Raw genomic sequence first — 15,077 nt, 5'->3', positions numbered from 1 at the left:
GACAACACTATGCATTTAAGTCAAGCCAATTCTTATGAGTGAAGGCCTTACCACTTAAGTTGTATTAAGTGTTGAAAGTACAATACCTCATAGCATTAGGACCACAACTTGTTTGCATAAAAGCCAAGTATTATTCTGGTTTTAATTAAATGTTAAAACTTGAACACCACTTTGCATTCAAGTCAAACCAATTTGCATGGGTGAAGATTTTAGCACATAAGTGCCGAAAATATGACACCACTTCGCGTCAGGGCTACGACTTGATTACAAGAGGGTCAAATTTCAAATATTCATATTTTTTTATGGATATTTAATTTTATTAAAAATTCCCCCTCAAGTATTAAGGTAATTTTTTTTTTTTTAAAAAAGCAATTACCTGAAAGCAAATTTGTTTCCATGAATGATGAAGGTCAACACGCATTTGAGAAAGGTAAGTTTTTTCCTTCTTTTAAAAAATAAAAAAGGTTAGCAGAAAAAAAAGGTTAGCCAAAATAAATAAATTGGGAGATCACATGTCAAAATACATACATATATATATATAAAGTCATCATCCAGTTAACCATCCATATATATTTATATATATGTATGTTGGTTGTTGTTGCTTCACAACCCCACGCATGCCACAAACAAGCTCCTATATTCAACCACTATTGACGCCTCTCCACAGCATGACGTCGAACACCACAACATGATCTCCACGACATGATCACTCTAGAGTGTGATCTCTACGTCCCCATGGTGAGCTTTATATAATAATAATAATAATAATAATAATAATAATAATAATAATAATAATAATAATAATATAATAATAATAATAATAATAATAAGCACTTACAAGTTTGAATGGGTGAAGACTTTTCGTGGTGAATTCGAATTGGGTTCCTTAAAACTAGGTTGAAGATCACCCAAAAAATTGAAACAATTTCTAAAAAAAATTAAGTTGGGTTTCTCAAATTAGGTCGAAGAACATCCAAGGATCAACAGAGCTCTTTGAAAAAGTTCAAGTCTGATTTCTCAACTAATGTACCCTTTATGTAAAAAAAATATATATAGAGAAGACAAATTAGAAAATGATTCAAAGTGTAAAGTAAGAAGAAAAACGAATTGGAAGAGAATTTAAAGTGTAAAACAAAAAGGAAAATGAAGTGGAGTTTGAAAAAAAAAAAAGTGGAAATAAATATTTTTTTAAAAAAAATAAAATAGGAAACTTCCTATTAAAATATTTATTTGAAAAAAAAATTACTTCAAGACTCACCATATCCACATGACAATGCATGTACGTGATGCGTCTTGAAGTGTGGGCATTTGTAGACATAAAAATTTTAGTGGATTAAATTATCACTAATTTGGTCTTCAAAATGAATAAAAAAATTGTTAAAATCAAGGAATTAAATCTCTTGAATTAAGCAACTAAAATCCGAAAATTTGAAATTCAAATTCCCTATCTTCACCTATAAATAGAGGCGTCTTCTTTCAAGGAGGTGTGGAGAAATTCAGAAATAAAAAAAAATCCAAAAAAAAAAAGAAGGAAAATCCTAAGGAGAAAATCCATAGATGACTTCGTACGGGACAAGAAGCTTTAAATTTCACTGCAAGTTTGGTAAACGATAAAAGAACTGCTACAAGCGTTCTTCACCATTCAATGAGTTCATTAAGGAATAAGCCACTTATGACCCTCAATTGATGAATTAGAGGGAAAATATTCTTTTGTAAAGGATATTGTTTTTGAGATTGAACCCCAATATTTTTTATTTTGATAAATATTTTGTTCGCATTATTTTTGCTATTGCTTTGCTTATATTGCAGGACCATTTACAAAATTTGTGCATAAATATATATAAACTTGTTCTTAGCCAATAGGTTTATATTCACAAAGTTAAAAAAATATTTCCTCTTTTTGAGTCTCTATTTTCTCATTTTTTTTCCTCATTTTGAGATTTTCTCGATTCTTTTTCTTATTTTAATTTTTATTTAACTCTTTTTTAGTCTTTATTTATTTATTTATTTATTTTGCTTCTTTTTCTCATTTTGGGATTTTATTCAATTTTATGTGGTTTTTTTTATTTCCTCGCTTCATTTTCTTATTGTGAGATATTATTTGGTTTTATGGAGTTCACAAAAGGTGGAAGTTAGCATCATGAAAGGACTAAGGATTGTGTTCACAATTATGATCTTCTCTATTATTATTACAATATACCAATGCTATCTCCAATCTATAATTGCCTTTCCTTTGGTATGTTCTCTCCTCAATTTCATGAAACATTGAGTTTTAAAGCGCTATGATCACTTTGATATTTTCTCTCCTAAATCTCATGAAACATTGAGTTTATGGATTGATTTTGCAAATTGAGGGTTGTATTGGATTGTTTATTTTATAAATAAATACATTTGAAAGTTATAATAAATATTTACTCATAATCATCTTTATTCTCATTTAATTATATTTATTTTATTCTATCAATTTGAAAAAAAAAATATCTTGAAAATTTATGTGTTAATGGTGTTAATATTTTTCCTATGGAAAGGTATGATTTAGAGACACTAAATGATAAAAAGATATGATAGAGAGATAAAAGCAAAAGTTAGGAAGATAATTGCTATAAAATAGTTATTTATGTACTTTATATATTTATATGTTATTTTAATTAATTTTAAATATTTAAAAATTATTTGAAAGAAATAACTTTTTGTCAAACTACCCTATTTGCTTTTTGAATAATGAAATATGGTTAAAAATAAAAATTCACAAATGTTTATCCATTTAACATAATAAATTTAATTTTTCATAATTATCTAAATAATTTTAACTAAAGAAAAATAGGTAACACACTAATTTGTTTCTTAACTTAAAAAATATAATAATGTAACTTTAAACTTTTTATAATTAATAAGAACTATTATTATTACTATTAATGATAATTTCTATGATATATATATATATATATATATATAAGATTTTCTAAAAATTTATAATAGATAACCCAAAAATCGTTTAAAATAAATAATAGACTTTGGTCACAATTGTATGAACCCCCTTATCATAGGTTCAAAATATTTAAAATAAACCTCTATGCATAACATCATTTCATTACGCTTTTTGTCACGAATGATAAAATTACCGTGACTAAAATTATTGGCGCCAAAATTTCCCTTCTTAAATTTGCAAATAGTCACAATTTCAAATAAATCCTTGACTAAAATACCCTCTCATCAATCCTTTTGGTGACGGTTGATAAAATCACCGTGATTAAACATGTTTTTTAAAGCTTAAATTGATTAACACATATAGTCACAATTTGACCCTAGTTGTGACAAAATAATATCTTTGGTCACGATATTCGTGGTCGTGACTAAAGATTCGTCATTAAAAAAGTGAGTGAAAAGAATTTATTTGAAGTAATAATTGATAAAAAAAAATGGATGACTATAAGTAAATTTTAAGGGAAAAGAATTTATTTGAACTAATGATAGATAAAAAATATTGGATGACTATAAATAAATTTGAGCTAAAAGAATTTAGTTGAAGTAATGATAGATATAAAATTATAGATCATTATAAATAAATTTTGAGTTAAAAGAATTTATTTGAAATAATGATAGGTAGAAAATTGCAGATGACTATAAAATTTTATGAATGACTATAAAAGTAAATTTATACTAAGTTTCAACTTTTATCCAATTTAATAAATTCAAAAGGAAAAAAATACTTCTTAAAATATTAAATTAATAATATTTTATGAATTTGATTAAAAAATAAATGCAAGTAGTGTGTTAACAAGAGATTAATAAATTGTGAAATCAACATTACTCAAACATCATTCATGTGCACCCCACGTGTTGTACTACTAGTTATTAAAAAAATGCAAATACAAGTTTAATTTATATATATAATTTTCATATGAATTTTAAAATTTCATAAAATTTGTTAAATAAAAAAGAATAATGGATTATATTCTTATGTATGAACAAAAACATTAGGAATTTAATGATTTTAAGATTTAAATACTTAATTGACCATTTTTTTCTTTTCAATAGTATAATTTAAATTTGTAGTAATATATGTATTATTCATATTAAAAAGAAAAATTCAAAGGATCTTAATTAATTGAATGAATTGAATGTGAATGTAGTTGGTGAGATTAGGGTCATGTGTAATGTAAAGAGAATATGAATTGATTTGGAAAGTTAAGAATAAATTTATTTTTGTCCTATTTATATATTATAGGTAGTTTATAAAATGTTATAGTATTTCTTCCAATCAACATGAATACCAAGGGATATGATACAAATCATTACAATTTATTTAAATTAAGTTTTAAACATTAAATTAATTTTCAAACATTGTAGCTTCCTATGGTAACTTTATAAATTTTGATTTAAAAAATTTAATAGAAAACTAAAGGTGTAGATAACTATATAATATAAATATATAATCTATAAGATTATACAATTAAACATTTACAAGAATAATACCTGAGTTAATTTTAAAAATATAAAATAATTCAAAGAATAGTAAAGGATGATATTATATTATTATAATATATTACAATGTATTATCTATTAATATAATAATATATTATAGGATAATATATTTAATATAGCTTGAAATGGGAATTCCACTAATGCTAGCTATCATAATAATGCTTATAACACGACCCCACTTTTATATATGGACAAGCTAATTTCCTTAAACTCTGTTTAATTAATTACCTCATTTTGCAAGAGCAATTAAAGTAAATCATAGAGGATTATTATAATATATTATAATGTATTATCTATTAATATAATAATGTAGTATAGGATAATATATTTAATATAGCTTGAAATGGGAATTCCACTAATGCTAGCTATCATAATAATGCTTATAACACGACCCCACTTTTATATATGGACAAGCTAATTTCCTTAAACTCTGTTTAATTAATTACCTCATTTTGCAAGAGCAATTAAAGTAAATCACAGAGGATTATTATAATATATTATAATGTATTATCTATTAATATAATAATGTAGTATAGGATAATATATTTAATATAACTTGAAATGAGAATTCCACTAATGCTAGCTATCATAATGCTTATAACACGACCCCACTTTTATATATGGACAAGCTAATTTCCTTGAACTCCACTTAATTAATTACCTCATTTTCGCAAGAGCAATTAAAGTAAATCACGCAAGAAACTTTAGTCAAATGCGACAATATATAAGAACAACCACCTACCTTCATTCTGTCATGTCAAAAGTTTGTTTTGTATATATGCACCTATATATATATATATATATATATATATATATATATATATATATATATATATATATATATATATATATATATATATATATATATATAAATGAATATGATAATGGTTGAAATTAGGGATAAGTCCCATTAAAAAAATTAGATGGGCCAAGACGGGCCAGATATGTGAATTTCCCATACTATTTTCATTCCATTTAACTTTTTTTTTTTTTTGAATTATTTTAAAATTTTTAAAAAATTATTTTAAATTAAATTAAAATAAATATATTTTATAAATAATTTAAATATTATAATTTTTTATAACTTATTTTATTGAAAATTACTATATATATATATATATATATAAATTAAATTAATTTTATGTATAATTGGAGTGGAGTGAGGCACGATAAGACAATACTTGAACCCACATTGGGTTTTAAAAAAAATCTCAAACTTACCCCTAATTTGTTTATTTGAATTTCAAATTCGTCTCATTAAGGGTAAGGATGGGCGGGACAGATAATCGAAAAAACCTACCTTATTACTATCCCTAATTGAAATGTGTCCCAAATTCCTAATTAGTATAAATTACTTTTTGTAAAGTATATTATTGTAATATTATATTTCCTTATGAAATAAGGAAAGTTGTTGGGAATATTTTTATGAATATTCTAAGTTATAAGGGGAAAAGATTATCAGATGGAGATGAGCTCATAGAGATTATACGAGTTAGATAGTGATGTAAGGAAGAATAAGAAATACTTAGTGCAGCGAGGGAACTTATGGTTCAAGGTGTGAATACAAAGAGTGGGGAAACATGAGATGTTTCGAGAACCTAATAATTGTATCTGGTTCAATTGATGTAAGTATGGTTGGCCTAAACACATTAAAACCTTGTGCACCTTTGTATTGATTGTATTATCTTTGTGTTCTTGAACTAATGTTGTTTGTATTAAAGCTTCCACTAACATAATAATAACTAAAACAAAAATATCCATTTTTATTGAAATATGGAAAGTTGAATTTTATGTATACAATGAGAAATATGAAGAAAATTATAATAAAAATATATAGATTGATCAAAATTTATAAAAATATTATGAAAAACTTAAAAAAAATAAAAATAAAAGAAGTAATAATAAATATTTTGAAGTTGTTTTATTGAAAAAAAATATTATATTATAAAATTTATGATATTCGATAATAATATAAAAAACTTAAAAATACATCTTATGTTAATCTATCTATTTTGTGTTGATAATCTAGTTTAAATGTATCTAGAATACAAAAGAAATGATGATATATTCATTTTTTTTTTTTGTTTATAAATATTTATAATTTTATTTAGAAATCTAGATTTTTTTTTATTCAACTAATATGAAAAGATATAAAGAAAGACATATAAAAAATTTATCATGATAATTTTTATATTTTTAGTAATAAGTTATTGTGAACTTGCAATTTTTACATGGGTCCCCATTCGAAACGATGAGCTTTTTATTGTGAAAATTTGATTTTTGAAAAAGTTAAAGTCGCCACTTATTTTAGTTTATTTTTAAAAGGGAAAACAAAATAAGAAATAAAACTCTAATTCTTATTTAGAAAAGACATGTATGCAAAAATCGAGTCTAAATTCGAGGGTCAAGTTACCTATTGGAAAGATACGGTGAAAAGTCGTAGCACCCCTCTAAGCCCGTATACCTACAGTCTCTACTAAGCTTACTAAGCGAATTGATGGAATTATGACAATTAGTTAATTAATTATGGATATCAATACTAATGACACAAATTAGTATACAAGAAAATATAATCATAAAAACATATTACAATAATGTACAAAATAAATGACAAGAGAAATATGCAAATTGATTTATCAAGCTAATTAAAAAAATTCAAAAATTACATTTTCAAGAAATTCCAAACGAGTTTATCAAAAATAATTTTGAATTAATGATTTCAATTTATTTATTTACAAAAAGGTTCCAATTCATTTCCAATAAGTGGTTTGATTCAATTTTATTTGTATTCACTTCTCAAAAAAGTTATTTACACTCATTTTATCAAAAAAAAAAATTATTACAAAAATCTCAATTTGACAATAAAAATATTTTTACTTACTTTTACTAAAAAAGAAAAGAAAAGAAAAGAAATTTTACAACTTTATTTTCAAAAGTATTTCAATTTGATTTTATTCAAGAAAAGTGATTTTTACAAATTTTAAAGAAAAATATTTTTTTAATAAATTTATTCACAAAGTATATTTCAACTTTATTTTATTTACTGATTATTATTATTATTATTTTATTGAAAGCAAATACAATTTTTTTTAATGAATTCAACTCAATTTTATTAGCAAAAGTTATTTCAAATAGGTTAAATTGTTTATAAAAGGTATTTTATATAGAAAAAATTTTTAAAATTCAAAATTACTTTAAAAAAAAGGTTCCAAATTTATATTAAAGAAAATTTAATAAAAAGGAAAAAGAGAAAGTCATAATTTTATTTACAAAATAAATATTACAAATTGATTATTATTATTTAAAAAAAAAGATATTTTTACAACAAAAAAAGGAATTTTATTTTAGTTAAGAAAAGAAAAAAAATGAACTTTATCTAAAAAGAAAATTTTGCTTAATTCTTTTTTTCTTTTTTTAAAAAAAAATTGTCTTCTTTTACTATTTTATCTTTAAAAAAAGGAGGATTTTTACACTTTTTTTTTTTTAAATAATGAAATATTTTCAAGCTTGTCTAAAAAATTAATTTAGTTTGACTTTGACTAAAAAAATAATTTTTTCCTAAGAAAAAAAAACGAGTTTATCCAAAAAGAATTTTTCCTAAATTCCTTCATAATATTTTTGGACAATTTTATTTTTTATTTTTTTAAAAGAAAGATAGTATTCTTCCAATCCAATTTACAATTAGATTTTTTTTCCAAGTTATTTAACAAAAGAAATTTACCTTAAAAATATCACCAACTTCAATTTTGTTAAGGAAAAAAAAGGAAAAAAAATTCAAATTTAACAAAAGGAGCTTTGCTTTATTTAAAGACATTATTTTGGGATTTAGTTTCTTAATTTCAACTGAAAAGATCTTGAAGTTTCATAAAAAAAAAAAAAAAAAAAAAAAAAAAGGATTTACAGTTTTGTTAAAAAGATTTACATTTTTTTGAATGTATGGAAGAATGAAACTTCTCAAAATATATACAAATGAATATATAATAAACAAATAATTAAATAATAAAATCAAATAAAAATGACAATTCAATACATCAATAATTGCAATATTTTAAATATGCAAATGAGAATTAAAAACAAACTTATTATAAACACCAAACCAATATATACAAATCTAAATCCACAAACTCATATTTATAAATCAATCTTTACAAAATAAAAATAAAAGAACATATAGGGAAGGGATATACCTAAATTGCGAAACAGTTTATGATTTCAAAATGAAACTCAATACAATGTCTCTCTCACTAAAAAAAAAAAAGAACTGAAACAAAAATCCCGAGAGAGAGAGAGAGAGCTCCCCAATTTTCCCCTTTTCCTCACCACACACGATCACTCATAGAGACACAACCCAATCCATTCTCCCTTCCCTCTTTCTTCCATCTTTTCCTTCATTTCTTCTTCCTCTCCCACACACTCACACGACCTCACCATTAGACTCTCTTCCCCTACTCTATTTTCCTTTCATTTTTTTTTTTCTATTTTTCTTTCCCATGAAACCCACAACACCCAAACCCAATGCATCTTGTTGCCCAACCTTCCACTATACCTAAGGCTTCTAATGTGTGAGGTAAATATTTTATTTTATTTTATTTTGCTTTGTTTTTATTATTATTGTTGTTGTCATTATTATTATTATTATTATTATTATTATTATTGTTATTATTTGATTTTTTTGATGGGTTATATTTGTTCATTTGGGTTTATTTTTATTGGCAAAATTTATTGGACCAATTTGAGGATTGCTTTTGGGTTTATTGAATTTGAGCTTGAATTATTTTGGGCTTTATATATTTTTGGATATTTACTGTGGACTTATTTTTTTATTTTGCATGGACCCATTCCACTATTGGTATTATGTTAGCTAAGCATGGATTTATGTCACATAGAGAACCAGATTTCATGGAAGAAAAGGAGGCTTACGAAGGTTGTAAATGGGGCATTAAGCTTATTGTAAGTTTGTTTGGGTACATTTTATTTCCCTACTTTTATTTAGTTTCATTTCTTTTGGTTCTTGTAAATATTCTTTTTATATATATATTTATTGGGTTTATAACAATTGATAACTCATAATTTTTTTTTTAATAAAAGAAATAGTTCAGTAATTATGTTTTAATAAAAACAATAGTTTAATTTTTTTTTAAAAAAAGGGTTTTATTAATAAAAATAAAAATAAATGTTTTTAAGAAGATATGAAAAACCGTTTTTAATAAAATTTTTAAAAATTGTTTTTAATAACTACTATTTAGAAATTTATTTATTTGATAAAAATTGTCCATAAAATTGACTCTTAATAAAATTGCCCAAAAAGTGATTTTTAAATAAATTCTCTTTTCTTAATTAGAATGATATTAAAAGTAATTTTTTATAAATAGAGTTTTTTAAATAATTTTTTTTAATAAGAAAGAAATCATTTTCTTAATGAAATTGAATTGAAAATATTTTTGTAAATAAATTTGTGAAAGAAAAATTATTTCTTTTGTAAATAATCAAATTAAAATACTTTTGCAAATAAAGTTGTAAAATTTCATTCTTTTTTTGGTAAAGTAGAAATCTTTTTATTGCCAAATTAAAATTTTGTAATAAATTCTTTTGATACTTTCTTGGAAATTGAATCAAATAATTTGTTGCAAATAAATTAAAATCATTCATTGGAAATAAACTACTTTGGAATTTCTTGAAAAAGTAATTTTTGAAACATTTTTTTTATCAGTTTTAAAAATCAATTTGCATATTTCTCTTGTCATTTATTTTGTACATTATTGTAATTTATTTTTATGATTATTTTCCTATATATTGATTTGTGTCCATAATCTTGGTATTCAGATTAATTAATTAATTGTCATGATTCCCTTAATTTGTTTAGTAGAGATTGTAGGTATACGAGCTTAGAGATATGCTACAACTTTTCATCGTACTTTCCCGATAGGTAACCTGACCACCAAATCTAGATTTGGTTTTTGTAGACATGCCTTTTCCAAAAAAATGAGTCACAACGAGTTTTTTCTTATTTTGTTTTCCCTTTTAAAAATAAACTAAAATAAGTTGTGACTTCAACTTTTTCAAAAAATCAATTTTTTACAAAAAAAAAAAAAAAAAAAAAAAAAAAACAACAACAACGAGTCTCGCCGTTTTGAGTGGGGATGCACATGAAAAATGCGAGTTCACAAAATGGCGATTCCCCTAGGGATGTTAAGAGAGTCAAACTTGAACTCGAGTTGAGGAAAATGTGGCGTTTGATTAATCGATCAATGCATATCCTCTTATGGTGCCTTTGTGATATATTTGCATGCTTTAGGGTATGTGAGTGTTGACATGGTGATTATTTTGTATATATTTTGGATGTGTCTTATTGTATATTGTTTCTAGTTATCATATTCTTGTATATATTTGCTCATGTTTGTATATATTTACTTCACATGACTACCTTGCTTCTGCATGGTGTGTGATTTGTTTGTTTGTGTGGGACACATATGCATCATTTTACTCTGATTCACATGACTCACTTAACCCATTCCTTGTACTCATTTTTTTTTTTTTTTTTATGTATTCGAGACATTTCCCAGTATTCTTTTAGTTCAGATGTATTTTCCTTATTCAATTAGGTTGTATTATTTAGTTTGAAATGACCATTTCTTTATGCTATGTTTGCTCTTCGACCGAGCTAGTGACTAGGAATAAGATCTAGTTTTGGGTTATAAAAGATTTGAAAGTTGTTGTGCCGCCATCAGACTAGTGCCACGTCCACGACACCAACATGGCTTACTTAGTGTCAAAGCCACCTCATCAACACTGTCATGTCATCATCTGATATTCATAGACATCCTATCATCGATATTGATGCCACATTGCCCATTATTGCAGTCATGCCACGTCATCCATTGTTGTGGTCATGCTATTCATCCATTTTTATGGTCATGCCACAGCATCCATTGTTGCGGTCATGCCACATCATCATCACACCTCGATGGTCACACCAGGTCATCAGTACCACATCATTGCCACACAAAGTGTGGTTCTTGAAGACTTGTATAGCCTGATACTAGATAAGGATGCATGAGCGTTGCCACATCATTGCCACATCATCATCACACCTCGATGGTCACACCATCTGGCATGAGCGTTAAGTGTTGTAAGGTGGACTAATCAATAGAAAGCCTTCACTATTAGGAAACCCCCTAGGAGGTCAAGGTAGTGCATGTGTGGAGGTGATGACCACCTTGCATGGAAGCATCATGTCTGTCCAAAGGCGTGTAGAAGGTTGCGTATTGTCAGCAGGTATGATCGCTCCTTCTAGGGTACCTTTGATCCTACCCTTTTAGAGTCACCTTTACCATGTAGGATGATAACTAGAACCTTGGCTTAAGATACCTGCTCACATGCGGGTGCATCTATGTATGGGGTTTTCTAGTAACAGTGTTGGAGCAGTGTGTCAGATGAGAGTTGATCAGAGACAGGTTCAGAGATTTGCAATTCTAGTTTTGATTTGATTTTGGTATTGTGGTTGCACCCCAGTGTGTGCTTGGTTCATTTTTTTTTTTTTTTTGATGTATTATTCTCCATGTGTTGTATTATTTATGTACTTCTTATTCTTTTTGCCATTTAACTTTACTTTGTAGACTCATCTTAAACCTTTCATTCTTTACCTTTGACTAAGACGCTTGATTCATTTCTCAACATATGACTCTTTACACATTTCCTATTAAGTTGACAAGGTGTCTTTTCTCTATTACTTCACTTTTCTTAGTAAAGTCTTGGTTGAGGGATGAATCAAGATGTCTTATTTTAAGGTAGGAGGGTTAGTTCTACATTAGAGTCATCTTTCATATTTGTGCTACTATTTTGAGGGTTGTGTTTGATGTTGCTCATTGTATCCCTATAGGTGATTCTGTTTTGTACCATTAGATTAGTTGTGTTTATAATTTCCATTACTCTTTCACCAGTTGGATTTTGAGTTAGTTTTCCTTCTGGGTTGGACATTAATCGATATTGTATATAGTGCCATTTTTGTTAGGGGTCCGTTAGCCTTAATTTTTTGTATATAGAGAGAATCCGTTTCATTTTGTTTTAGATGTGTTTTCAATTTTCAGGTTGTTATACCTTAGGTGAGCATTATGGGATATGCTTAGAGTCTTGGGAACCTAGTTGACTTCTTTTGGGTGAGATGGTGAGACATTTTTTAGAGTTGGTGTGACTATTCATTTATGTTACCCTAGGGCTAGCCATCTTAGCTGTTGACACTAAAGTTTGTTGTCTTGGATGTTGACACTAGAGTTTGTTGTCTTGGTCCTTGATTTCATGTTAGTCTTGTGGTAGAGTCGAAGTCTATTTCCCTTATAGTGTTTGATTTGTCAGTATTTGTTTTTACTTGAGGATGTGTGCATTGTAGACTTGACATTTTCCTTGAGTATGCATTTGTTTTGTGATGTGGAGTACTTTTGATTTGAGGCATTATTCACTTGCATATCATGATCATTAGGTTTGACCCATCATGGAGGGTATTGAGCCCATTGACCTGGGACTAGAGGTTCAACATAAGGAGTTCGAGATTGTGACACATTTTGTCTTATGATTTGATCTATACCTCACTCATTTCTACATTTTGATTTTCTAGACATATACCTACCTATTTTTGAGCCTTATACAACATTATCCCTTACATTTGAAACATGATCTTTGTTTTCCTTGTCCAGTATCATATTTTTCCTTCATATCCCTTCTTCGATCCGACCAGGTAGGGTATGAGAAGATTAGACTTGAGGTTGATCTTATGAGGCGAGAGGGGTAGCTTATGATGAGCGAGCTAGTTGATTTTATGAGATCATTGACTATCTATAGTTGAGAGTAACATCTTGAGGTTGTTGCAGAGCACTCAGATTATGACATTTCACACGATTTTTAGAAGAATGACATGACTATATTTTGATGGATACCAATTTTTAGTGTTGACCATGTGAAAATTTGAGAGAATGATGTTGGAGGTTGTGGTCAAATGATGAGTGGTCATCATTTCATGACCTATTTACTTTATCACCGTTGCACATAGAGGTATCCTTTGCTAGTCGATTGAGTCATGCACACTTAGCCTTTTGATTCATCACCCTACTTACCTCGTTTCTTATACCTTAGGTTAAGGCCTCTTGACATACCTTTGTTTATGGATAGGAACTCTTAGGCTATGAATTCCATAGTTTATTCATCTTTTATAATTGTCATGTTTTCCTTGATCTTTTTTGTTTTCCCATCCATATCTCTTCTTAGTATTTTGTCGTATCCATTTGAGTCTTTGTTTATTATTCTATCATTATGGGTTTGTTTTGTACATATAGGTTTTTTTTATTTAAATTTTTATACATATATAAAGGTTTATTTAGGCTGCCTTGGGATTCTTGTATTTGTTGGCATACTATGTGATAGTTTTGATTTTCCCATTGTATATATCTATTTCATCTTATACATTGAGTCATGTTGAGTTGTGGGTTTTATCCTCATACATTTTGTTTCTCTTATACTCAATTACACTTCATATTTAGAGTTTTATTCTCATTCATCTTGGTCATGTTCTTCTTTACTTGTGTATCGGGTTAGCACTCGCCCACATTGTTTACTCTATCTTTGGCCATTGTTCTTTTCTTCTGATTCCCCTGACCTTATTCTAGAATCTCACCCTCGTCCTTTATATTTCTTTCATTCCTCCACATAGATGGTTGTATACTTATGTAGTACTCCCATTGATTCATTATTTTTTTTCATCAATTTTCATCTTCTCATTCATTTGGTCATCCATATTGTAGAACATCTGTGATGTCCATGATCTTTGAGTTTCTTTATCTACTACTTTGTGCATCTAGAGGCATGAGGATTATATTATTGGGATTATTGAGCTTAGTTTCTCTTAATTTCTTTCACCTTATTAACCTAGCCTACGTTACGTCCCAAGTCTTAAGACCATCTTAAGGCTATGACTTCAACATTGTGATTGATAGCTCACACATGGGCAACATTTGAGATTGGTTAAAGATCACTCGGAGCATGATAGATAAGGAGTTATGAGAGAGTTTACATTGGGGCATAACCTTCTCATTGATGATGGTTTTTTGAGATGATAATCTATATTGGGGCATATCTACCTCAAATAGTTTATACTGATCCATAGCCTTCTCATTAATGATTGATTTTCGAGATGACAACTTATACTAGGGCATAACCACTTCATTCCCTCTCATGGAGCATGGTGGATCAGGACTTGTTCGGATTATATTAACATATATCCATTTTTTGAGATGTGGGAGTAGAGTTTGACCTTGATTTGATAGTGCATACCCTAGCATAACCACTCTGTTTGATTCCCTACACTGGGGCATATTTGTTGTTTATAGGTGATTTGGTACCTTTCACATTGTGGTATGAGAAGACTTTAGGGAGTAGAGGTCCATCTTGATCAGATTGTATCTGTTGTGATATAGCCATTCCAGATATTACCTTACATTGAGGTATGATCATTTTAGATATCATGTTGCATATCGAGGCGTACTCTTCTCGTTAGTGCTTGGTTTTGAAGAAGATTACTTTGTTAAGGGTTTACCTATTTTGGC

The sequence above is a fragment of the Vitis riparia genome, chromosome 17, assembly GCF_004353265.1.
Source record: "Vitis riparia cultivar Riparia Gloire de Montpellier isolate 1030 chromosome 17, EGFV_Vit.rip_1.0, whole genome shotgun sequence".
In the NCBI taxonomy this organism is placed as follows: Eukaryota; Viridiplantae; Streptophyta; class Magnoliopsida; order Vitales; family Vitaceae; genus Vitis; species Vitis riparia.
This window is presented reverse-complemented; position numbering follows the sequence as displayed.